Below are 17,332 nucleotides of genomic sequence, written 5' to 3' on the forward strand. Positions count from 1 at the left end.
CATAAACATCACCACCACGACTGTCCCCCCACACACATACAAAAATATTCAGGACCAGGTGATTTTACTGGTGAATTTTTATCCAAGTGTGATAGGAACAAGCTGTTTTCCATTAAATAACACATTTTATACATTATACCAACTATAAATAAGAATTCTCACTTATATTGTCTTTCAATATCATAGATCTTAATCAAGTGAAGACAAAAGTTTATAGATCTCCCATTGCTAGAGTTAGCCAATTAGAAGACTCTTTCAGTTCTCTAGGTATTAAGCCATTTGACTCAGATTGAGCTGGACAAAGGCAGTGGAAATGGAAACAAAAGAGGAAACTGTTAAAAATATTTTGAATAAAAAGAATTAGAAGAGTTTGATGACATGAAGGAGGATAGAAATATGGGTGCAGTGGCTTACCCCTGTAATCCCAGCACTTTGGGAGGCCAAGGCAGGGAGATCACGGGTCAGGAGTTCGAAACCAGCCTGACCAACATAGTGAAACCCTGTCTCTACTAAAAACACAAAAATTAGCCAAGTGTGGTGGCACGTACCTGTAATCCTAGCTACTTGGGAGGCTGAGGCAGGAGAATGGCTTGAATCCGGGAGGCGGAGGTTGCAGTGAGCCAAGATGGCGCCACTGCACTCCAGTCTGGGTGACAGAGCAAGACTCCGTCTCAACAAAAAAGAGAAACGTATGTTACTATCTTTCAAGGGGTTGTTGGTCTGGGATCTTTGGATATGCTACAAGAAATACAACTAATTGATATGCACAACTATGTGTGCATATATGTATTTTTTTCTTGGGTATGGGTCCATAGCACACATTAGATTCTAAAAAAAAAAAAAAAAAAAAAAGTCAAGGCTTCCAGATTTAAGCTCCTTTAATTTAAAAGCTTAAAGATTTAGGGTTCTGAAAACATGTATTAGAGTTATGTTATAATGAAGTTGACAAAGAAATCTGAAAAAATGATGAGCTTAATTTTAGACAATCTGAATTTTTGAGGTCCTGGTGAATAAAAAAGAAGGTGCCCAATAAACAGCTGAGATATGGGGCTGGAGAAAGGCTGAGAGGTAAGGGCTAGAACACTTGATTTGGGGTATTATCTTTAAGTAGGTAACCACAAAACGTTTTAGCAGAATTTCTAAAGGAAAAAAGATATCTTATCAGAGAAGGCTGGGCGAGGTGGCTCATGCCGGTAATCCCAGCACTTTGGGAGGCCAAGACAGATGGATCACCTGAGGTCAGAGTCTGAGACCACCTGGCCAACATGGCAAAACCCTGTTTCTACTAAAAATACAAAAGTTAGCTGGGCGTGGTGGTGCATGCCTGTAATCCCAGCTACTCAGGAGGCTGAAGCAGGAGAATCGTTTGAACCTGGGAGGTGGAGGTTGCAATGAGCCGAGATCGCAGCACTGCACTCCAGCCTGGGCAACAGAGTGAGAACCCTGTCTCAAAAAAAAAAAATTATATATATAATTTATATATATATATAATTTATATATATATATATATAATTTTTATATATATATATAATTTATATATATATATATATCAGAGGAGAGGTAAGACAAGAAGAAAACAGAGAGAAAAATTACGTTGCAAATAGTGAAAGAATAACACGAAAGAGGGGCTGGTAGAAGACAAAATTTCTTTGCTTCGATATAGAGAAATCACTGGACTACTTGGTATACTCATTTCCCATACTTCTTTTTTTTTGTTTAATTGTTTGCAGATTTTTCAGTTATAAAGATTCAAGGCATTAATTTATTACATTCGTTCAATCATTTGTTACATACTAGATTGCCTACTATGTGAAAGCATCGCTTGCTGTTGACATACAGTGGTGAATAGGACAGTTACTATTCTCATGACCGTGAAGTGCTAGTTGAGGAGATACATTCAATTATCCCTGAATACAAAATAAATTCCTCTCTCTCCCCCACCAAGAACTAGGTCTTCAAGGGCTCTGTTCAACCCCTGACTCTGTATGCAAAAATGTTGCTTGCATATATGTAAATGCATATTTCTATGGACTGGCTTATGACTTTAGGAAGATTTTAGAAAGTCTATGAGACTTAGACAAAGGTTAAGAATCATTAGTTCAGATCTAGACTAAACCATCTCATATCTTTCTTTGCTTATTTTTGTTGGTGGGTTCCTCTCCTTGCAATACACGTTACACAGCATTACCAGATCAAATTCCTTAAGCTTCATTTTCATAAGATTACTTGGTATAGCATCCCACAGTGGCTTCTTATTCCAGCCTTCAAGATCTTTTTCTATATACGCACTATTTCCCACACAAACTCTCTTTTCCAATTCAGCCTGTCCCTCCCGAACCTAACCTATGTGTTCACATTCTTTGCCTTTGATTATGACATCCCTGCCTGTGGAATTTGGTATATGCTTTGAGGCTAGGCTATAATGCTAACTTATTCCAAATAGTTGGTAAACTATATGTAACTACCGTTTATTAAAAAATCTCCTTTGCTTACCGACTTATAATGTCAACTTCTTCATTTACTTAAGTTCTAGTACAAGCCACAATGTGTTTCTGGGTGCTAAGTTCTAATTAGTAATTTATACTTCCTATTCTATTTTTATTTCACAGTAAAAATACTAAATGTTTTCTGTTTCAAGATGGCAAACAGAGCAAACACCTAATTCCTATAAATAACAGAAATGATCGTTTTAAAAATGTATACCCATACTGGAAAAGAAGAATGAGATTCCCCAGTGAATTGAAACCATAAGTAATTTATGAAACACACAAAGCGTATGGGATTGGATTGAGAAACTAGGTTCCAAGATGTGCAAATGAGGAAATGAAAGCTATGCCAAGAGCCCTCTATGCCAAGGAGCAGAGGAGACCCAAGGTTCAATCCAACAAGGTTGTTAGTGGGGGTACTGAGATGGGAGGTCTACCTCTATGACATCCTGTACCTTTGTACATTGTCTGCAATCTGTAGGACCCATCGCTGTGTCTCCAAAGAGGCTGGATTGGAGACCCAAGAAGGTCATGATTGCTTCATCATCTGAAACTAGCTCCTGGCTCATCCTGTCTCTCCCTTACCATCCCTGAATTCACGAAAACACCAGTATCGGTGACGTGTCTTTTCTCTGCAAGCTTGCTCACCTGTGCACTGTCTAGCAGATATCCACAAGGGCCCGATGTTAGGGTACAATCAAGGATCACCTAATCTGGGAGGGATATTAGTAACATAAAAGAAGACTCCAAACTTAACCAAAGGAGAGAATATTCCCTTAAGGTAACAGTGCGAACAAAGGGAATAGGCATTTCTCAGAAACAACCAACAGAATTCATCAACAGAAAAATAAGAAATTAACCACGTCACAGCCATCGGGATGGCTACTGTCCATAAAACAGGAAACAGGTGGTGGCATGGATGTGGAGAGATTAAAACCCTCATGCACTGTTGAAGGGAATGTGAAATGGTGCAGCTCCCCAAAATATTAAACACAGAATTACTGTATGTTCCATCAATGCCACCTGTGGGTATACACACAAAAGAATTGAAGGTAGTGACACAAAGAGAAACTTGTACATTTACCCTCATAGCAGCACTATTCATAATAGCCAAAAGGGGGAAGTGATACAAGTGTCCATTGATGGACTAGTGGATAAACACAATGCGGTATATTTATAAAATGGCCGGGCGAGGTGGCTCATGCCTGCAATCCCAGCATTTTTGGAGGCCGAGGTGGGTGGATCGTTTGAGGTCAGGAGTTCGAGGCCAGCCTGGCTAACATGGGGAAATCCAGTCTCTACTAAAAAAAAAAAAAAAATACAAAAATTAGCTGGATGGTGGCGGGCACCTGTAGTCCCAGCTACTCAGGACGCTGAGGCAGGAGAATCACTTGAACCTGGAAGGTGGGGGTTGCAGTGAGCCGAGATTGCACCACTGCACTTCAGCCCGGCGACATAAAGAGACTCTGTCAAACACACACACACATATATAATTCAGCTTGAAAAGGAAGGAAATTCTGAGGTGCTACAACATGGATGAAATTTGAAGACGTTATGCTGAGTGAGATAAGCCAGTTACAAAGGTAGAATCACTACATGAATACGCTTATATAAGGTACCTAGAGGAGTCAGACTCATAGAGATAGAAAGTAGAACTGGGGTTCCAGGGGCTGAGGGAAGAGAGAAGGGAGGGTTACAGTTTAATGGAAACAGACTTTCAGCTTTGCAAGATCTTAGTGATGGTTATACAACAGTGTGAGTGTACTTAACGCTGCTGAACTGTACAGTTAAAATGGATAATAGGGCACATTTTATGTGTATTGTACCACAATTAAAAAAATTAAAATTCCAGGCCGGGCAAGGTGGCTGGTGAAACCCCATCTCTACTAAAAATACAAAAAACAAAACAAAATAAAACAAAAACAATTAGCCAGGCACGGTGGTGGGGGCCTGTAATCCCAGGTACTTGGGAGGCTGGGATTGGAGAACTATTTGAACCTGGGAGGTGGAGGTTGTAGTGAGCCGAGATTGTGCCACTGCACTCCAGCCTGGGTGACAGAGCAAGACTCCTGTCTCAAAAAAAAAAAAAAAATTAAAATTCCCAAAATAGTATCTTTAGTATTAATACTAATCACAAAGTAAAAATTCTAGAAGATTGAGCTCAACTGTCCTCTTAGAATGTAGCACAAAGAGATAAAGGGGTAGGAAGCACAAATAATATACACTTAATGCAGAAACATTGCAAAATATAGAAAAGCTTCCCGGAGAAAACATACTTGTCTGCAGTGGTCTTCACGTTTGTGTCCTTCCAAAAGCTATAGGTTGCAATCTGAATCCCCAAGGTATCAAGAAGTGGGGATGGCTGGGTACAGTGCCTCATGCCTGTAATCCCAGCACTTTGGGAGGTGGAGGAGGGTGGATCACTTGAGGTGAGGAGTTCAAGACCACCCTGGCCAACATGGTGAAACCCCATCTGTACTAAAAATACAAAAATTAACTAGCCGGGCATGGTGGCTCACGCCTGTAATCCCAGCATTTTGGGAGGCTGAGGCAGGTGGATCACGAGGTCAAGAGATCGAGATCATCCTGGTCAACATGGTGAAATCCCGTCTCTACTAAAAATACAAAAAAATTAGCTGGTCATGGTGGTACGTGCCTGTAATCCCAGCTACTCAGGAGGCTGAGGCAGGAGAATTGCCTGAACCCAGGAGGCGGAGGTTGCGGTGAACCGAGATCGCGCCATTGCACTCCAGCCTGGGTAACAAGAGCAAAACTCTGTCTCAAAAAAAAAAAAATTAACCAGGCATAGTGGTACAAATATTATATATTATATATATATAATATATTATAAATATATAATATATATTTGATATTATATATACATAATATATATTATATATAATATATTATATATATTATATATATGATATTATATATATAAAATATATAATATATATTATATATATGATATTATATATTTATAATATAATTATATATACATATATAATATATATAATATATGTATATTATATAATACATATATATAATATATATAATATATATACATATATAATATATATATATATTATATATATGTATGTATATTCCCAGGAGGCTGAGGTAGGAGAATTGCTGGAACCCCGGAGGCAGAGGTTGCAGTGAGCTGAGGTGCCACTTCACTCTAGCCTGGGTGATAGAGCAAAGCTCCATTTCAAAAAAAAAAAAAAAAAGGGGGGCTGTTTGAGCAGTGACTAGGTCATGCGGGCAGAGCCCTCATACATGGGATTGGTACCCTTATAAAGGAGGCCTTAGAGAGTTGTCTGGCGCCTTCCACCTCAGGAGGCAGTGAGAGGGGGACTTCTATGAACTAGGAAAGGGGCCCTCATCAGGCACCAAACCTGCCTGTACATTTATTTTTAACTTTCTAGCCTCTAGAATGGTGAGAAATAAATCTGCTGTGGTTTATACTTTACCCAGTTTATGGCATTTCATTATGGCAGTCTGAACAGACTAAGATAATCTCTGAACCAGAGATACTTCTTGTTAATATTTCACTCATAAAGTTTAGGTTCTTTTTCTTAAATGTTCGTGTGGGATCTCATTATAAGGTTTCTTTCATTAGCTGGTTTGTATTAGTAATATAGCAAAATGCCATTTAATACCCATCAAAAGATGTTATTTTAGTAGCTGCAGAGTATTTGTTTTCTTTCTTCCCTCCTTCCTTCCTTCCTTCCTTCCTTCCTTCCTTCCTTCCTTCCTTTCCTTCCCTCCCTCTCTTTCTCTCTCTTTCTCTTTCTTCTTTCTCTCTCTCTCTCTCTCTCTCTCTCTCTCTCTCTCTCTCTCTCTCTTTCTTTCTTTCCTGGTTATTTCATAAGTCATTGAACCTCTGGCCACTATTGAATGTTCAGATTTTTTTAAGTTTTAACATTAACAATCACAGTGGGCATTCTTTCTAGTTTATTTTTGGCCACATTTTTGATATTACGTTAAGAAACACTCCTAGGAGTGGAATGATTTGGTCACAGGAAATGCCAAATTTGAAGGCTTTTGGTACGTATGACAATAGCTCTCCTAAAAGGCTGTCCTGATCTTTCCCACTACCAAAGTATGACCAGGTTGCCCATTTCCCTTGGCCTTGTTGCTCTTATCACATGGAAGCTGCAGTGATGTTTCATTTCTCTGAAGCTAGGGGCCTGGCTCCCTGGTCAGGGTCTTACTCTAAAGGGAGTGGGCAGAGAGCCAAGTCCCAGATGATCTTAGCAATGGAATTCATCCCTAGGTGGCTTCTTCTCCAGGTTCAGCTGAGCTTTGATACTAGAGGTGAGCACGAATGAACCCATCCCTCTCTCTGACTGTCTCCCACTGCAGAGAGGAGGGTCTTGACACTTGACACAGAAACCTTGCCCCACTGGCCTTATGCTTGGTGAAGCTGCCTTGCTTTCTGGGCACAGCCGCCTCCAGCTTTTGCCTGGCCCCTTCCTGGATGCCTTTCTGTGCTTTGCTGAGCAGAGCCTCCCTTCCCTTCCCTGCTTTCAGCTTGCCATGCCCACTTGTGTCCTAGAGTGCTTGGCAAACCTCCTCCTCCTCCATCATAGGTAAAAATACTGCCCGAGCAGAAGGCTGCTTTTTGGCCCATGCCTTCTTTCCACTCCCCGTTCTACCCACCTCTAAGTGACAGGTATTCCTGGAGTGTTCTCTTCATTCACCTTTTTGGGGAGCACATTCTTTTCTTTGGAAGGTTGAGGGAAGTGAGTTCTTGGTGTCTTTTCTACTTCATCCCAATATGTTTTATTAACAGCAGAAATCTCTCTTATGGTTCCAACATTTGGGTGTCAGTCTTTCTAAGCTTCCAGAATCAAAGTAGTATTTTCTTCTATTCTTGCATTTTTTGGCCATTGTCATCAGAACTGGGAGTCATAGGTTTGTGTGTAAGTTGCTTCTTTACTCAGAGGTCTGGGCTCTGGATTCTGATTTCCTCATTTGAATATTCTTGTCCCAGTGCTACACCATTTATTTTATTCTAGAATAATGATAAATATTTTCTGGTAGGGAGCACCTTATTTTATGTGGGTTTTTTTTTTTTTTTTTTTTTTTTTTTTTTTTTTTTTTTTTTTTGAGATGGTGTTTCACTCTTGTTGCCCAGGCTGGAGTGTAATGACACGATCTCGGCTCACTGCAACCTCCGCCTCCGGGTTCAAGCAATTCTCCTGCCTCAGCCTCCTGAGTAGCTGGGATTACAGGCATGCACCACTACACCCAGCTAATTCTGTATTGTTAGTAGAGAAGGGGTTTCTCCATGTTGGTCAGGCTGGTCTCGAACTCCCGACCTCAGGTGATCTGCCCGCCTCAGCCTCCCAAAGCACTAAGATTACAGGCATGAGCCACCATGCCCAGCCCATATGGTTTTTAAAACATAAATGTTTCATGACAATTCCACCCTGTGATTTTTCTCCAAAATAAACTTCAGGAACAGTAGCAATTTCTACCACCACCCTATGCACCTACCTCCCCAAAGAAGGGAAAATATGTTCCCTTAATATTTTATGATCATAGAATAGATGTGAAGCCTATTCAGTTTGGAGAAGCAGCCTGCTGTTTAATGATTATTTAAAAATTCATAGAAACTTGTGGGTCAGGTAGAGTGGAGAACCAGGACTATATTCCCTGCTTGCAGCTCGGGGCTGGGACTAGGTTCCAGTTCAAGACTGGGAGCTAAACTATCTCTGCATAGCACTGGGACTGCGAACAGAGAGTGTAGAGTTTAGAAAGTGATAAACTCATTAGCGCCTTCCCAATAAATCTGTGACATTATTTGTTGTTGATATTGAGATTATTGGTAGGTACAGATAGGAAGGCCAGGGCTCCTGGACATTGAGGAAGCTTGGCAGAGTTCTGTTCACTCGCCTGTGCCTGGGAGAGAAAGCAGAGGTCCCCAGGGAGAAGAAGAACCAGGTGCAGCTGTACAGGTCTCTTTAGAGTTTCAGGTGGAAGAGGAGGGAAATATCAGGATTGAAGGGCGTTGCGACATTTTGCTTATTACTTAGAGGGTAACCTCTGCCACATGCCTGCTGCTGGTGGGCAGGCCTTTCTTGAGGCCAAGGAGAGGCAACATGATGGGGCAAGAACATTGGGAATGGAAAACATAGCTCTGACTCTGCCAAGCTTCATAACCCTTAGTGTCCAAGATCCTTCCTATTTGTATACAGCAATAACTCAATATTAACAACAAATAATAGTTAACAATTTCATAGGGTTATTGGGATGGCCTTAATGAGTTTACCACTCTCTAAACTCTACAAGGTTATCAAAGACCTTTATGCTTTGTATTGATAATGATGAGAAAGCCCACCTGTTTTCCCATTACAGAAGCTGAAGAAGAAAAGGGAGCTTTAGGTTGCAATGGGAATGCAGGCTTGTACCTTTTTTAAAAATTATTTTTATTTTTATTTATTTACTTTTTTTTTTTAGATGGAGGGAATCTTACTCTGTTGCCCAGACTGGAGTGCAATGTCATGATCTCGGCTCACTGCAACCTCTGCCTCCCGGCTCAAGTGATTTTCCTGCCTCAGCCTCCTGAGTAGGTGGAATTACAGGTGCGTGCCACCATGCCTGGCTAATTTTTGTATTTTTAGTAGAGACGGGGTTTCACCATCTTGGTCAGGCTGGTCTCAAACTCCCGACCTCTGGTGATCCGCTGCCTCGGTCTACCAAAGTCCTGGGATTACAGGTGTGAGCCACGGCTCCCGGCCATCTTTTAGAAAGTCATTACTGCCTTAAACATTGGCTGTGCACAGGAGTGATGGTCCCTTAGAAGAGGTTATCCCATTTACATGAAGAGAAAACTGAAGGCACAGGAGTAACACAGCATGTCAAGTGAGATGGAAAGGCAGAAAATGGGTGAACAGAAGTTGAGTCATTCACTCATTACAGATAAATTATTTGATCTTCTACTCCTTTCTTTTATTCGTTTTCCCTGTCTCTCTGGTGTTGATAATTCCCAATAAGAAAGTTGAAATGGATGGATTACTGCCCAAATTGAAAAGTGCCAGTCTTGGGTACAGAAGTTTTTCTGTAAATCACCTATTGAAATCTCCCAAAAATCCTTGAGGAGTGTGTATTATTATCTCCTGATCATACCTCCTAGGATATAAGGGCTCATCCAAGGCCATAAAGTTATAAACTGAGGCAAGCAAATTTCCAACCATGACTTTGGACTCTAAACTTTTACCTCATGAGTGTAAGTTCCAAATGGAACTATTAATATTTGGATGAGAAAACAGTAATTTTAGCCATGTTATACCTTGTGTTTTCATGTATTTCTCCCATTTGGTGTGAGGGTGGGGGGCATGTCTTTTTAAATGAAGAATCAGAAGCCATTAGAACAGGAGGCACGTTTCGTGCTACCTGCCCCCTAGTAACTCAACATAAGCGATGCTCAGCTCAGAATCACAGCCCACAGTGTCTCCATGGCAACAGTCAGGTAGGGTACCGTTCTCCTTCTTGAGCCAACACGGAGCTGGGTGACTGTTCTGACCAACGTAGGTGATGACCCCAACCAAGTCTCCAATTATAATGAGGCTCCTGAATGATCCCAGACTCTGATGGCATCACATGGAGTCGTTGCCATGGTTTTGGTGAGAAGTATTGCTTTTCCGAGGATTGCAAAACACTTTATGTTCCAACCCCATGCTCGCTCATTCTTGACAGAGTGGAAAATGTGTCTCCTTGGCTGAAATGTTCCTCTTGAGTCCAGCCCAAAGATGACATTTTTAGGAAAGTTTGAGAAGAATCCTATGGCTGTTACTGAGTCACGATAGAGTAGAAATGGATCTTTTCTATTTAAAGAGTTTTAAGCTACTGTTTGAAAATGTCACATTGCTAGGGAACGGTGAAAATGGAAAACTTTCCATTTGCTATCAACAAAGAAAGGTCATCACCAAATGTGCAACAATAGTGTTACGAAGCTCTGTCATCTGTCTACAAAGGGATTAGGAAGTTGCTGAGAGTTACATTTAAGAATATTAGTGAATACGCTTGGGGTTTTAAAGAGGGATTGCTCATCTGGAATCGGACATGTGTACTTCTAGATTCCATTCTGCTACTAAATAGCTATTGCTTTTGAGAGGCATGCTGGATCTCAGTTTTGATATAAATTTAAGAAAGAGATTACATTAGATTTGATCAGGATTTCCTCAATTTACCTGATATAACCCCACCACCCCCAGGGGGCTTGATAAACACAAATTTCCCTGGTCCCCTTCCTGGAGGCTATATAGTCTAGTATTCCTGGAGTAGATCGGGAATACACTTTCACCAACATTCCAGGAACTTCTGAGAAAAAGGTATGTTTGAGAAATAGAAATAAGCAAATATGTTGTATGCAAAAATGAGACCATGTTTCTATACTATTTATGCCTTGCTTTTTCATTTTTTTCAACATGTTCCTACTTTTTGTGTGGGTGTGCATATGTCAACTCTCATTTCCCATGGCTACATAGTATCTCATTATGCTTCAATATCTATTTAATCCCTTTTAATTGTCAACTTAATTTTCTTTCCTTCAGTAAAGATAAGTCAAGTCATTTTGTACTCCTATGGGGACTATGGGAGTGTCCTAACTTCACTACAACCTCACTAACAACAAGAAGAAAAGAAAACGAAAGAAGCTTTGCTAATTTGATAAGTAACAATGGTACCTCATTTATACTTTTTTTCCTCATTTATACTTTTTAATGAGACAAAGATGTTTTCTTAGATTTTTTGATTATTAGTATCTTTTCTCTTGCAAACTGTCTGAGAACATACTTTGACAGATTTTCCACTGGGATTTTTTCTTCCTTTTAGACTTAGGAGATCTATTTATATTTGAAGTACTTTAAACATAGTCAGTTATCTATGTTGTAAATTTCTACTCATTTTTAGTTTGCCTTTCAACCTTGTGATCATTTTTGGCATTTAATATCTCTATATGCAATCCCTTAGAATATTCTTTTATGATTTATATCTTTGATGAACACTTATTCCTTCTCCATCTCCAGATTATGTATCACTTAAACGTTCTTACATATTTATATTTTGGTTTTCAAATTTGCATTTAACTTTGCAGTGCATCTGGAATTAATTTTAGTATATAGTGTTACAGAAGGCTCCAATTATTTTTTCAAATGTACTTTTTTGTTTTTTGGGACGGAGTCTTGCTCTGTCACCTAGGCTAGAGTGCGGTGGTGTGATCTCAGCTCACCACAATCTCTGCCTCCTGGGTTCAAGGGATTCCTCTGCCTCAGCCTCCCAAGTAGCTGGGATTACAGGAGCCTGCCGCTATGCACAGCTAATTTTTGTATTTTTAGTAGAGATGGGGTTTCACCATGTTGGCCAGGCTGGTCTCGAACTGCTGACCTCAAGTGATCTGCCCACCTTGGCCTCCCAGAGTGCTAGGATTACAGGTGTGAGCCAGTGCGCCCAGCCTCAAATTGTTAATTGTTCTAATATCATTCATTTCTATATGAAATGGATTTTAGATCTGTCGTTTGTTGTATAATATATGCTTATATAAAACATCAAATCTGTGTCTTTTTCTTTATATCCTGAACTAAATGTTTGGTTTTGTTTGCTGTCAGACTAGGTTTACACCTGACAAAATATACGCTTTATTGGATGTGGGAGTCTAATTCTCCAAACCAAGGTTTCAGGATTATTTTCAAGCAATTCCAAGATTTCAAGAGACCAAAAATTAGCAAGTATCTTATACCTACACCAGCAACAGAAGCAATATATGAGATTATGATAACAGTGCTACTCGTTCCTGTAAATGTTTATATGCAGCAGGTGAGAGTCTAATCTGATTAAATTTGAGTGTGAGTCAATTCTTAAATGTAATGAGGATTTTAGGGAAAGAGGGAGCAGACAAAAGAAGAGAAAGCAAAGATGGGGGACAGGGAAGAAAGAAGAAGTGAAAAGACAGTGCAAATAGAAAACAAAGTTTATTTTTTAATTGTAAGAACAGTGTGTGTGTGTGTGTGTGTGTGTGTGTCTGTGTGCCCATGCATGCAAGGGAGTGAATATCTCTTCCAATGATTAATTCACATGTACTTAATAGAATATGAAAGATGTGTTAAAGCAGAGGGACACTAGGTCTTGCTCCAGAAGAAAAACAAGAAATAGACCAAGAGGCCTAGCAGAACTCTGATTTATAAGGCAATACTTGTGTCCCCATCATGGGCTGCCATCCAGGGCCCAAGAAGGAAATGATCCTGAAGAAATAAAGAAAAGAAAGGAAGAAAGAAAGAGACAAAGAAAGAAAGAAAGAGAGAGAGAAGAGAGAGAGAGGGAGGGAGGGAGCAAGGGAAGGAGGGAGGGAAGGAAGGAAGGAGATGGAAAGAAAGAAGGAAGGAAGGGAGGAAGGAAGGAAGGGGGGATATGGAAGGAAAGAAGGAAGGAAGGAAAGATGAAAGGAAGGAGATGGAAGGAAAGAAGGAAGGGAGGAAGGAAGGAAAGAAGGAAGTGAGGGGATGGAAGGAAAGAAGGAGGGAAGGGATGGAAGGAAAGAAGGGAGGAAGGAAAGAAGGAGGGAAGGGAGGAAGGAAGGAAGGGAGGAAGGAAGGAAGGAAATGGAAGGAAAGAAGGAAGGAAGGAAAGAAGGAGGGAAGGGAGGAAGGAAGGGAGGGAGGAAGGAAGGAAGGGAGAAAGGAGGAAGGTAGGAAAGAAGAAAGGAAGGAAGAAAAGACAGAAGAAAGGAAGGAAGGAGATAGGAAGGAAGGAAGGAAGGAGATGGAAAGAAAGAAGGAAGGAAGGAAGGGAGGGAGGGAGGAAGGAAGAAAGGAGATGGAAGGAAAGAAGGAAGGAAGGAAAGATGAAAGGAAAGAAGGAAGGGAGGGATGGAAGGAAAGAAGGGAGGAAGGAAGGAAAGAAGGAGAGAAGGGAGGAAGGAAGGAAGGGAGGAAGGAAAGGAGGAAGGAAATAGAAGGAAAGAAGGAAGGAAGGGAGAAAGGAAGGAAGGAAGGAAGGATGGATCTTCCTTGAAGGAAGTTACTGGAATCAGTGTGTTAAGCTTCTGTTTCACCTACCCAAATAAGTCATTCTTGCTAACAGCATCATCCTTACCCATTTCTTCTCCCATGTTGCCATGGACACACTGCTTCCTTAACACCACTGTATTATTCAAATGTGACTGATTTTCTTTCTACCTCCTCTCCACTCCACTGTTTGGTTTTTGTCTACCCAACTATTCCATTTATCTTAAATAAATTCCCCCTGGCCTTGCTTGACCTACTTGTGCTCCCTACTTGCTGCAACCTCTTCAGGCTCTAAATATGGTCGTATTTTATTTAAAAAAAAAAAACCCACCAGAATACATGGTTTGACCAGATCATTTTTTCAAACATAAATTAATTTGTATTTAAACTTTTAATGATATCATAAAATGGTTTCTGTTTAGTATATACTTAATAAGTTATCCTTTGGGGGAAGAAAAAACAAACTTATTTCATAAGACTGACTAATCAAAAGAAATAAAAGATGAGGACCGACTGTACCAGCCACACACCCCTCAGCCACAAAGCCACCTTACTTTCCTCTAAATACTCCACAAATTCTAGTCCCTCTAGGAATGGCTCTGCCTTGACTATGTGGGAAGGTGAAAATAACTCCCCAGATTTTACTGAGTAAACCCACATGTCTGTTTCTAGCAGCACATCAAAATAATAATAATGCAAGAAATTCGTCGCTCTGGGCTCCAGACGCCTTACCCATGAAGGGAAGGACTACGTTAGAGTTAGGTGGTTTCAAACTTTTAAAAACATATGCCTAAAAGTGTAAGTGTTTTTTAACTAGCAATCTTACATGGAAAGAAACAAAGTAGCATGGAGGTGAAGGACAAAAGCAAAACCTTTCACAAAACATTAAAACTCTGCGGAGCAGAGTTTTAAAATCATTGGGTTGCATGGTTTCCTAAACGCCTTCCAACTTCCATATGTTATTTTTATGATTTAGTTCTAAAAATCTCAAACTTCCTAAGAGATATTGCTTGGGAAAAGATGAGCGGTTTTATTCAGGAGCAAAGAGCGGGGGTGGATTACAGTGCCATTGCACCAACCTGACTCTGTTCTCCCACCCCATCTGGGTCCTTTGAAGCTTCCTTGCAGGATGCTTAAGGCTCCCGAGAGCACTGGAAAGCTCTCAAATCCAGGAGAGAGCCAGCTCCCTTAGCAACAGCAGCAGAAGGAAGTCTTCCTTTTCCATCAGCAGATGGTGGTGGGTTTTCACCACTTCTGCAGCACCTTTCCTTACAGTGGACTCTTGGCTCTTAGAATCTTCTGCACCCTGCCTAGCAACCAGTGCCCTTGGCAACTATGAGAGCTACCTTTTCAACAGACCCATGATGTTGCTTGTACTCCCACGGCTCTAGACTGTGTCCATGGTCTGCAGATATGATAAGCCCTATGTCTAAATGAAAACCTTCTTTATGATTTGAGTGTTATACAGTTAGATGCCAAATTCCAGAATTTTGTGAAAAATCGGAGTGTCTTAAAAAGGAAACGGGGCCTACATTCAATTTTTGCTTTGCACACAGATGAAATACCTACAGGTGTTGACTAGAAGTTCACCCAAAGTTCTGTCTGCCCCGATATATCAGCAGGATGTCTTGAAAGTCCCCACAAGAGCTTGGGAGAAGAGCCCTTGTTCCTCCCACTAAATAGCCATGTGATCCTGGCCAAGACACTTTACCTCTGCAGCTTCAGTTTCCTCCTCTGTAACACAGGAGAGATGAGCTGATGAAGTCAAAGGCTCCTTGGGCCGGGGTGGGGGGGGGAGAGGGGGGAGGGTGGTAGCTAACATTTCATGACACTTGGCTTCATTTTTGACCAAGGTCTGTCTTTATAAATCTCCAAATTCAGGGCTCTGAGATTCCCCTTAATCTCAAGTTTTTCCCGTGAGGTTATAGTATTTCTTGTCATAGTTCTTAGTGTTACATTCAAAGGACAGGAAAATGCTGCAAGATTGTAAAGCATATCTCACCAAGTGCTCTAAATGCAGGGTCCCAAAGTGACCCTTTAGAGGGAAATGTCACCTGGAACAGCTATTCCTTTGCCTTTGTTTTTGTTTTTGAGACGAAGTCTTGTTCTGTCGCCATGCTGGAGTGCAGTGGCATGATCTTGGCTCACTGCAACCTCCGTCTCCCTGTTCAAGTGATTCTCCTGCCTCAGCCTCCCAAGTAGCTGGGACTACAGGTGCCCACCACCACACCAAGCTAATTTTTTGTATTTTTAGTAGAGATGGGGTTTTACCATGTTGGCCAGGATGGTCTTGATCTCCTGACCTCATGATCTGCCTGCCTTGGCCTCCCAAAGTACTGGGATTACAGATATGGGGCACCATGCCCGGCCGAACAGTCATTACTTTTATGGTTACTCCAGAAGTCTTTAGGATGATCAGGCCAGCCCAGTGCTCATGCATTTGTATGTGTAGCTACCAGTTCAAGTTCTCATAAAGTATTGAACAATTCCTTGCTATTTGTTGAGGTACCTTTAGACACAGAATTATACAAAGCAATTTAAGGCATATATACTCTGATGGAGAAAAAGATACACACACTTGAGTTAACTAAATAAAGTGTTAGCAGCATCTGATTAAATAATCCATATATGTAGAAGGTTACCAAAGGGCAGAAGAACTGAACCTTTAACTTTTCAAGTGAGAAATTTATGGGTAAGATGCAAGGGAATCCTTGACTGATAAAATAAAATAAATAAAACCTTTTTCTTTTTCAGCCAGTCTCAATCTGACTCCCAGGCTGGAGGGCAGTGGCGTGATCTCAGCTCACTGCAACCTCCGTCTCTCGGTTTCAAGTGATTCTCCTGCCTCAGCCTCCTGAGTAGCTGGGATTACAGACGCCACCACGGCTGATTAATTGTATTTTTAGTACAGACGAGGTTTCACCTTGTTGCCCAGGCTGGTCTGGAACTCCTGACCTCAAGTGACCCACCCACCTCAGCCTCCCAAAGTGGTGGGATTACAGGCATGAGTCAGCATGCCCATCCCACTTTGTCTGCTTTTTTTTTTGAGACAGGATCTTACTCTGTCACCCAGGCAAGAGTGTACTAGTGTGATCTCGGCTCACTGCCAACCTCTCTCTGCCTCCCGGGTTCAAGTGATTCTTGTACCTTGGCCTCCCGAGTAGCTGGGATTATAGACACGTGCCACCATGCCTGGCTAATATTTTTTGTTTTTAGTAGAGACGGGGTTTTGCCATGTTGGCCAGGCTGGTCTCGAACTCCTGGCCTCAAGTTATCTACCTGACTCGCCCTCCCCAAGTGCTGGGATTACAGCCACTATGACTGCCAAAATGAATAAAATCTTAAATCAGAAATAAACATGGCACTTCCTACCCAGGGGCTGGCTTCATGAGCATATGACTTGTGCTGTGAAAGAGCCCTATTTTGGCCAGGTGCAGTGGCTCACACCTATAACCCCAGCACTTTGGGAGGCTGAGGTGGGCGGATCACAAGGTCAAGAGATTGAGAACATCCTGGCCAACATGGTGAAACCCGGTCTCTACTAAAAATACAAAAATTAGCTGGGTGTGGTGGCGCATGCCTGTAATCTCAGCTACTTGGGAGGCTGATGCAGGAGAATCGCTTGAACCCAGGAGGCGGAGGTTGCAGTGAGCCCAGATCATGCCATTGCACTCCAGCCTGGGCAACAAGAACAAAACTCTGTCTCAAACAAAAAAGAAAAAAGACAAGAAAACGCCCTATTTTTAGAAGAACCCTGTGCTTGGTTTAATGAGGTGCTATCACCATTGTGAAATTCTTAATCATTTTTGAACAAGGGACCCTGCACTGTCATCT

At 41.3% G+C, this 17,332-nt stretch overlaps 1 protein-coding gene and 1 long non-coding RNA gene across 6 annotated transcripts in view; one reads left to right on the forward strand and one right to left on the reverse strand.

Annotated features, from left to right (window-relative positions):
- Positions 1 to 17,332, reverse strand: part of MYOCD (myocardin) — a 102,621-nt gene that overhangs the window by 65,788 nt on the left and 19,501 nt on the right. The window lies entirely within an intron of this gene.
- LOC116553100 lies at positions 4,859 to 8,472 on the forward strand. The gene is made up of 3 exons (XR_004269635.1): positions 4,859 to 4,891; positions 5,633 to 5,638; positions 8,363 to 8,472. It is a non-coding gene; the product is annotated as an uncharacterized LOC116553100 (long non-coding RNA).

The sequence above is a fragment of the Sapajus apella genome, unplaced genomic scaffold (assembly GCF_009761245.1).
Source record: "Sapajus apella isolate SASKATOON/1434 unplaced genomic scaffold, GSC_monkey_1.0 scaffold12, whole genome shotgun sequence".
Lineage (NCBI taxonomy): Eukaryota > Metazoa > Chordata > Mammalia > Primates > Cebidae > Sapajus > Sapajus apella.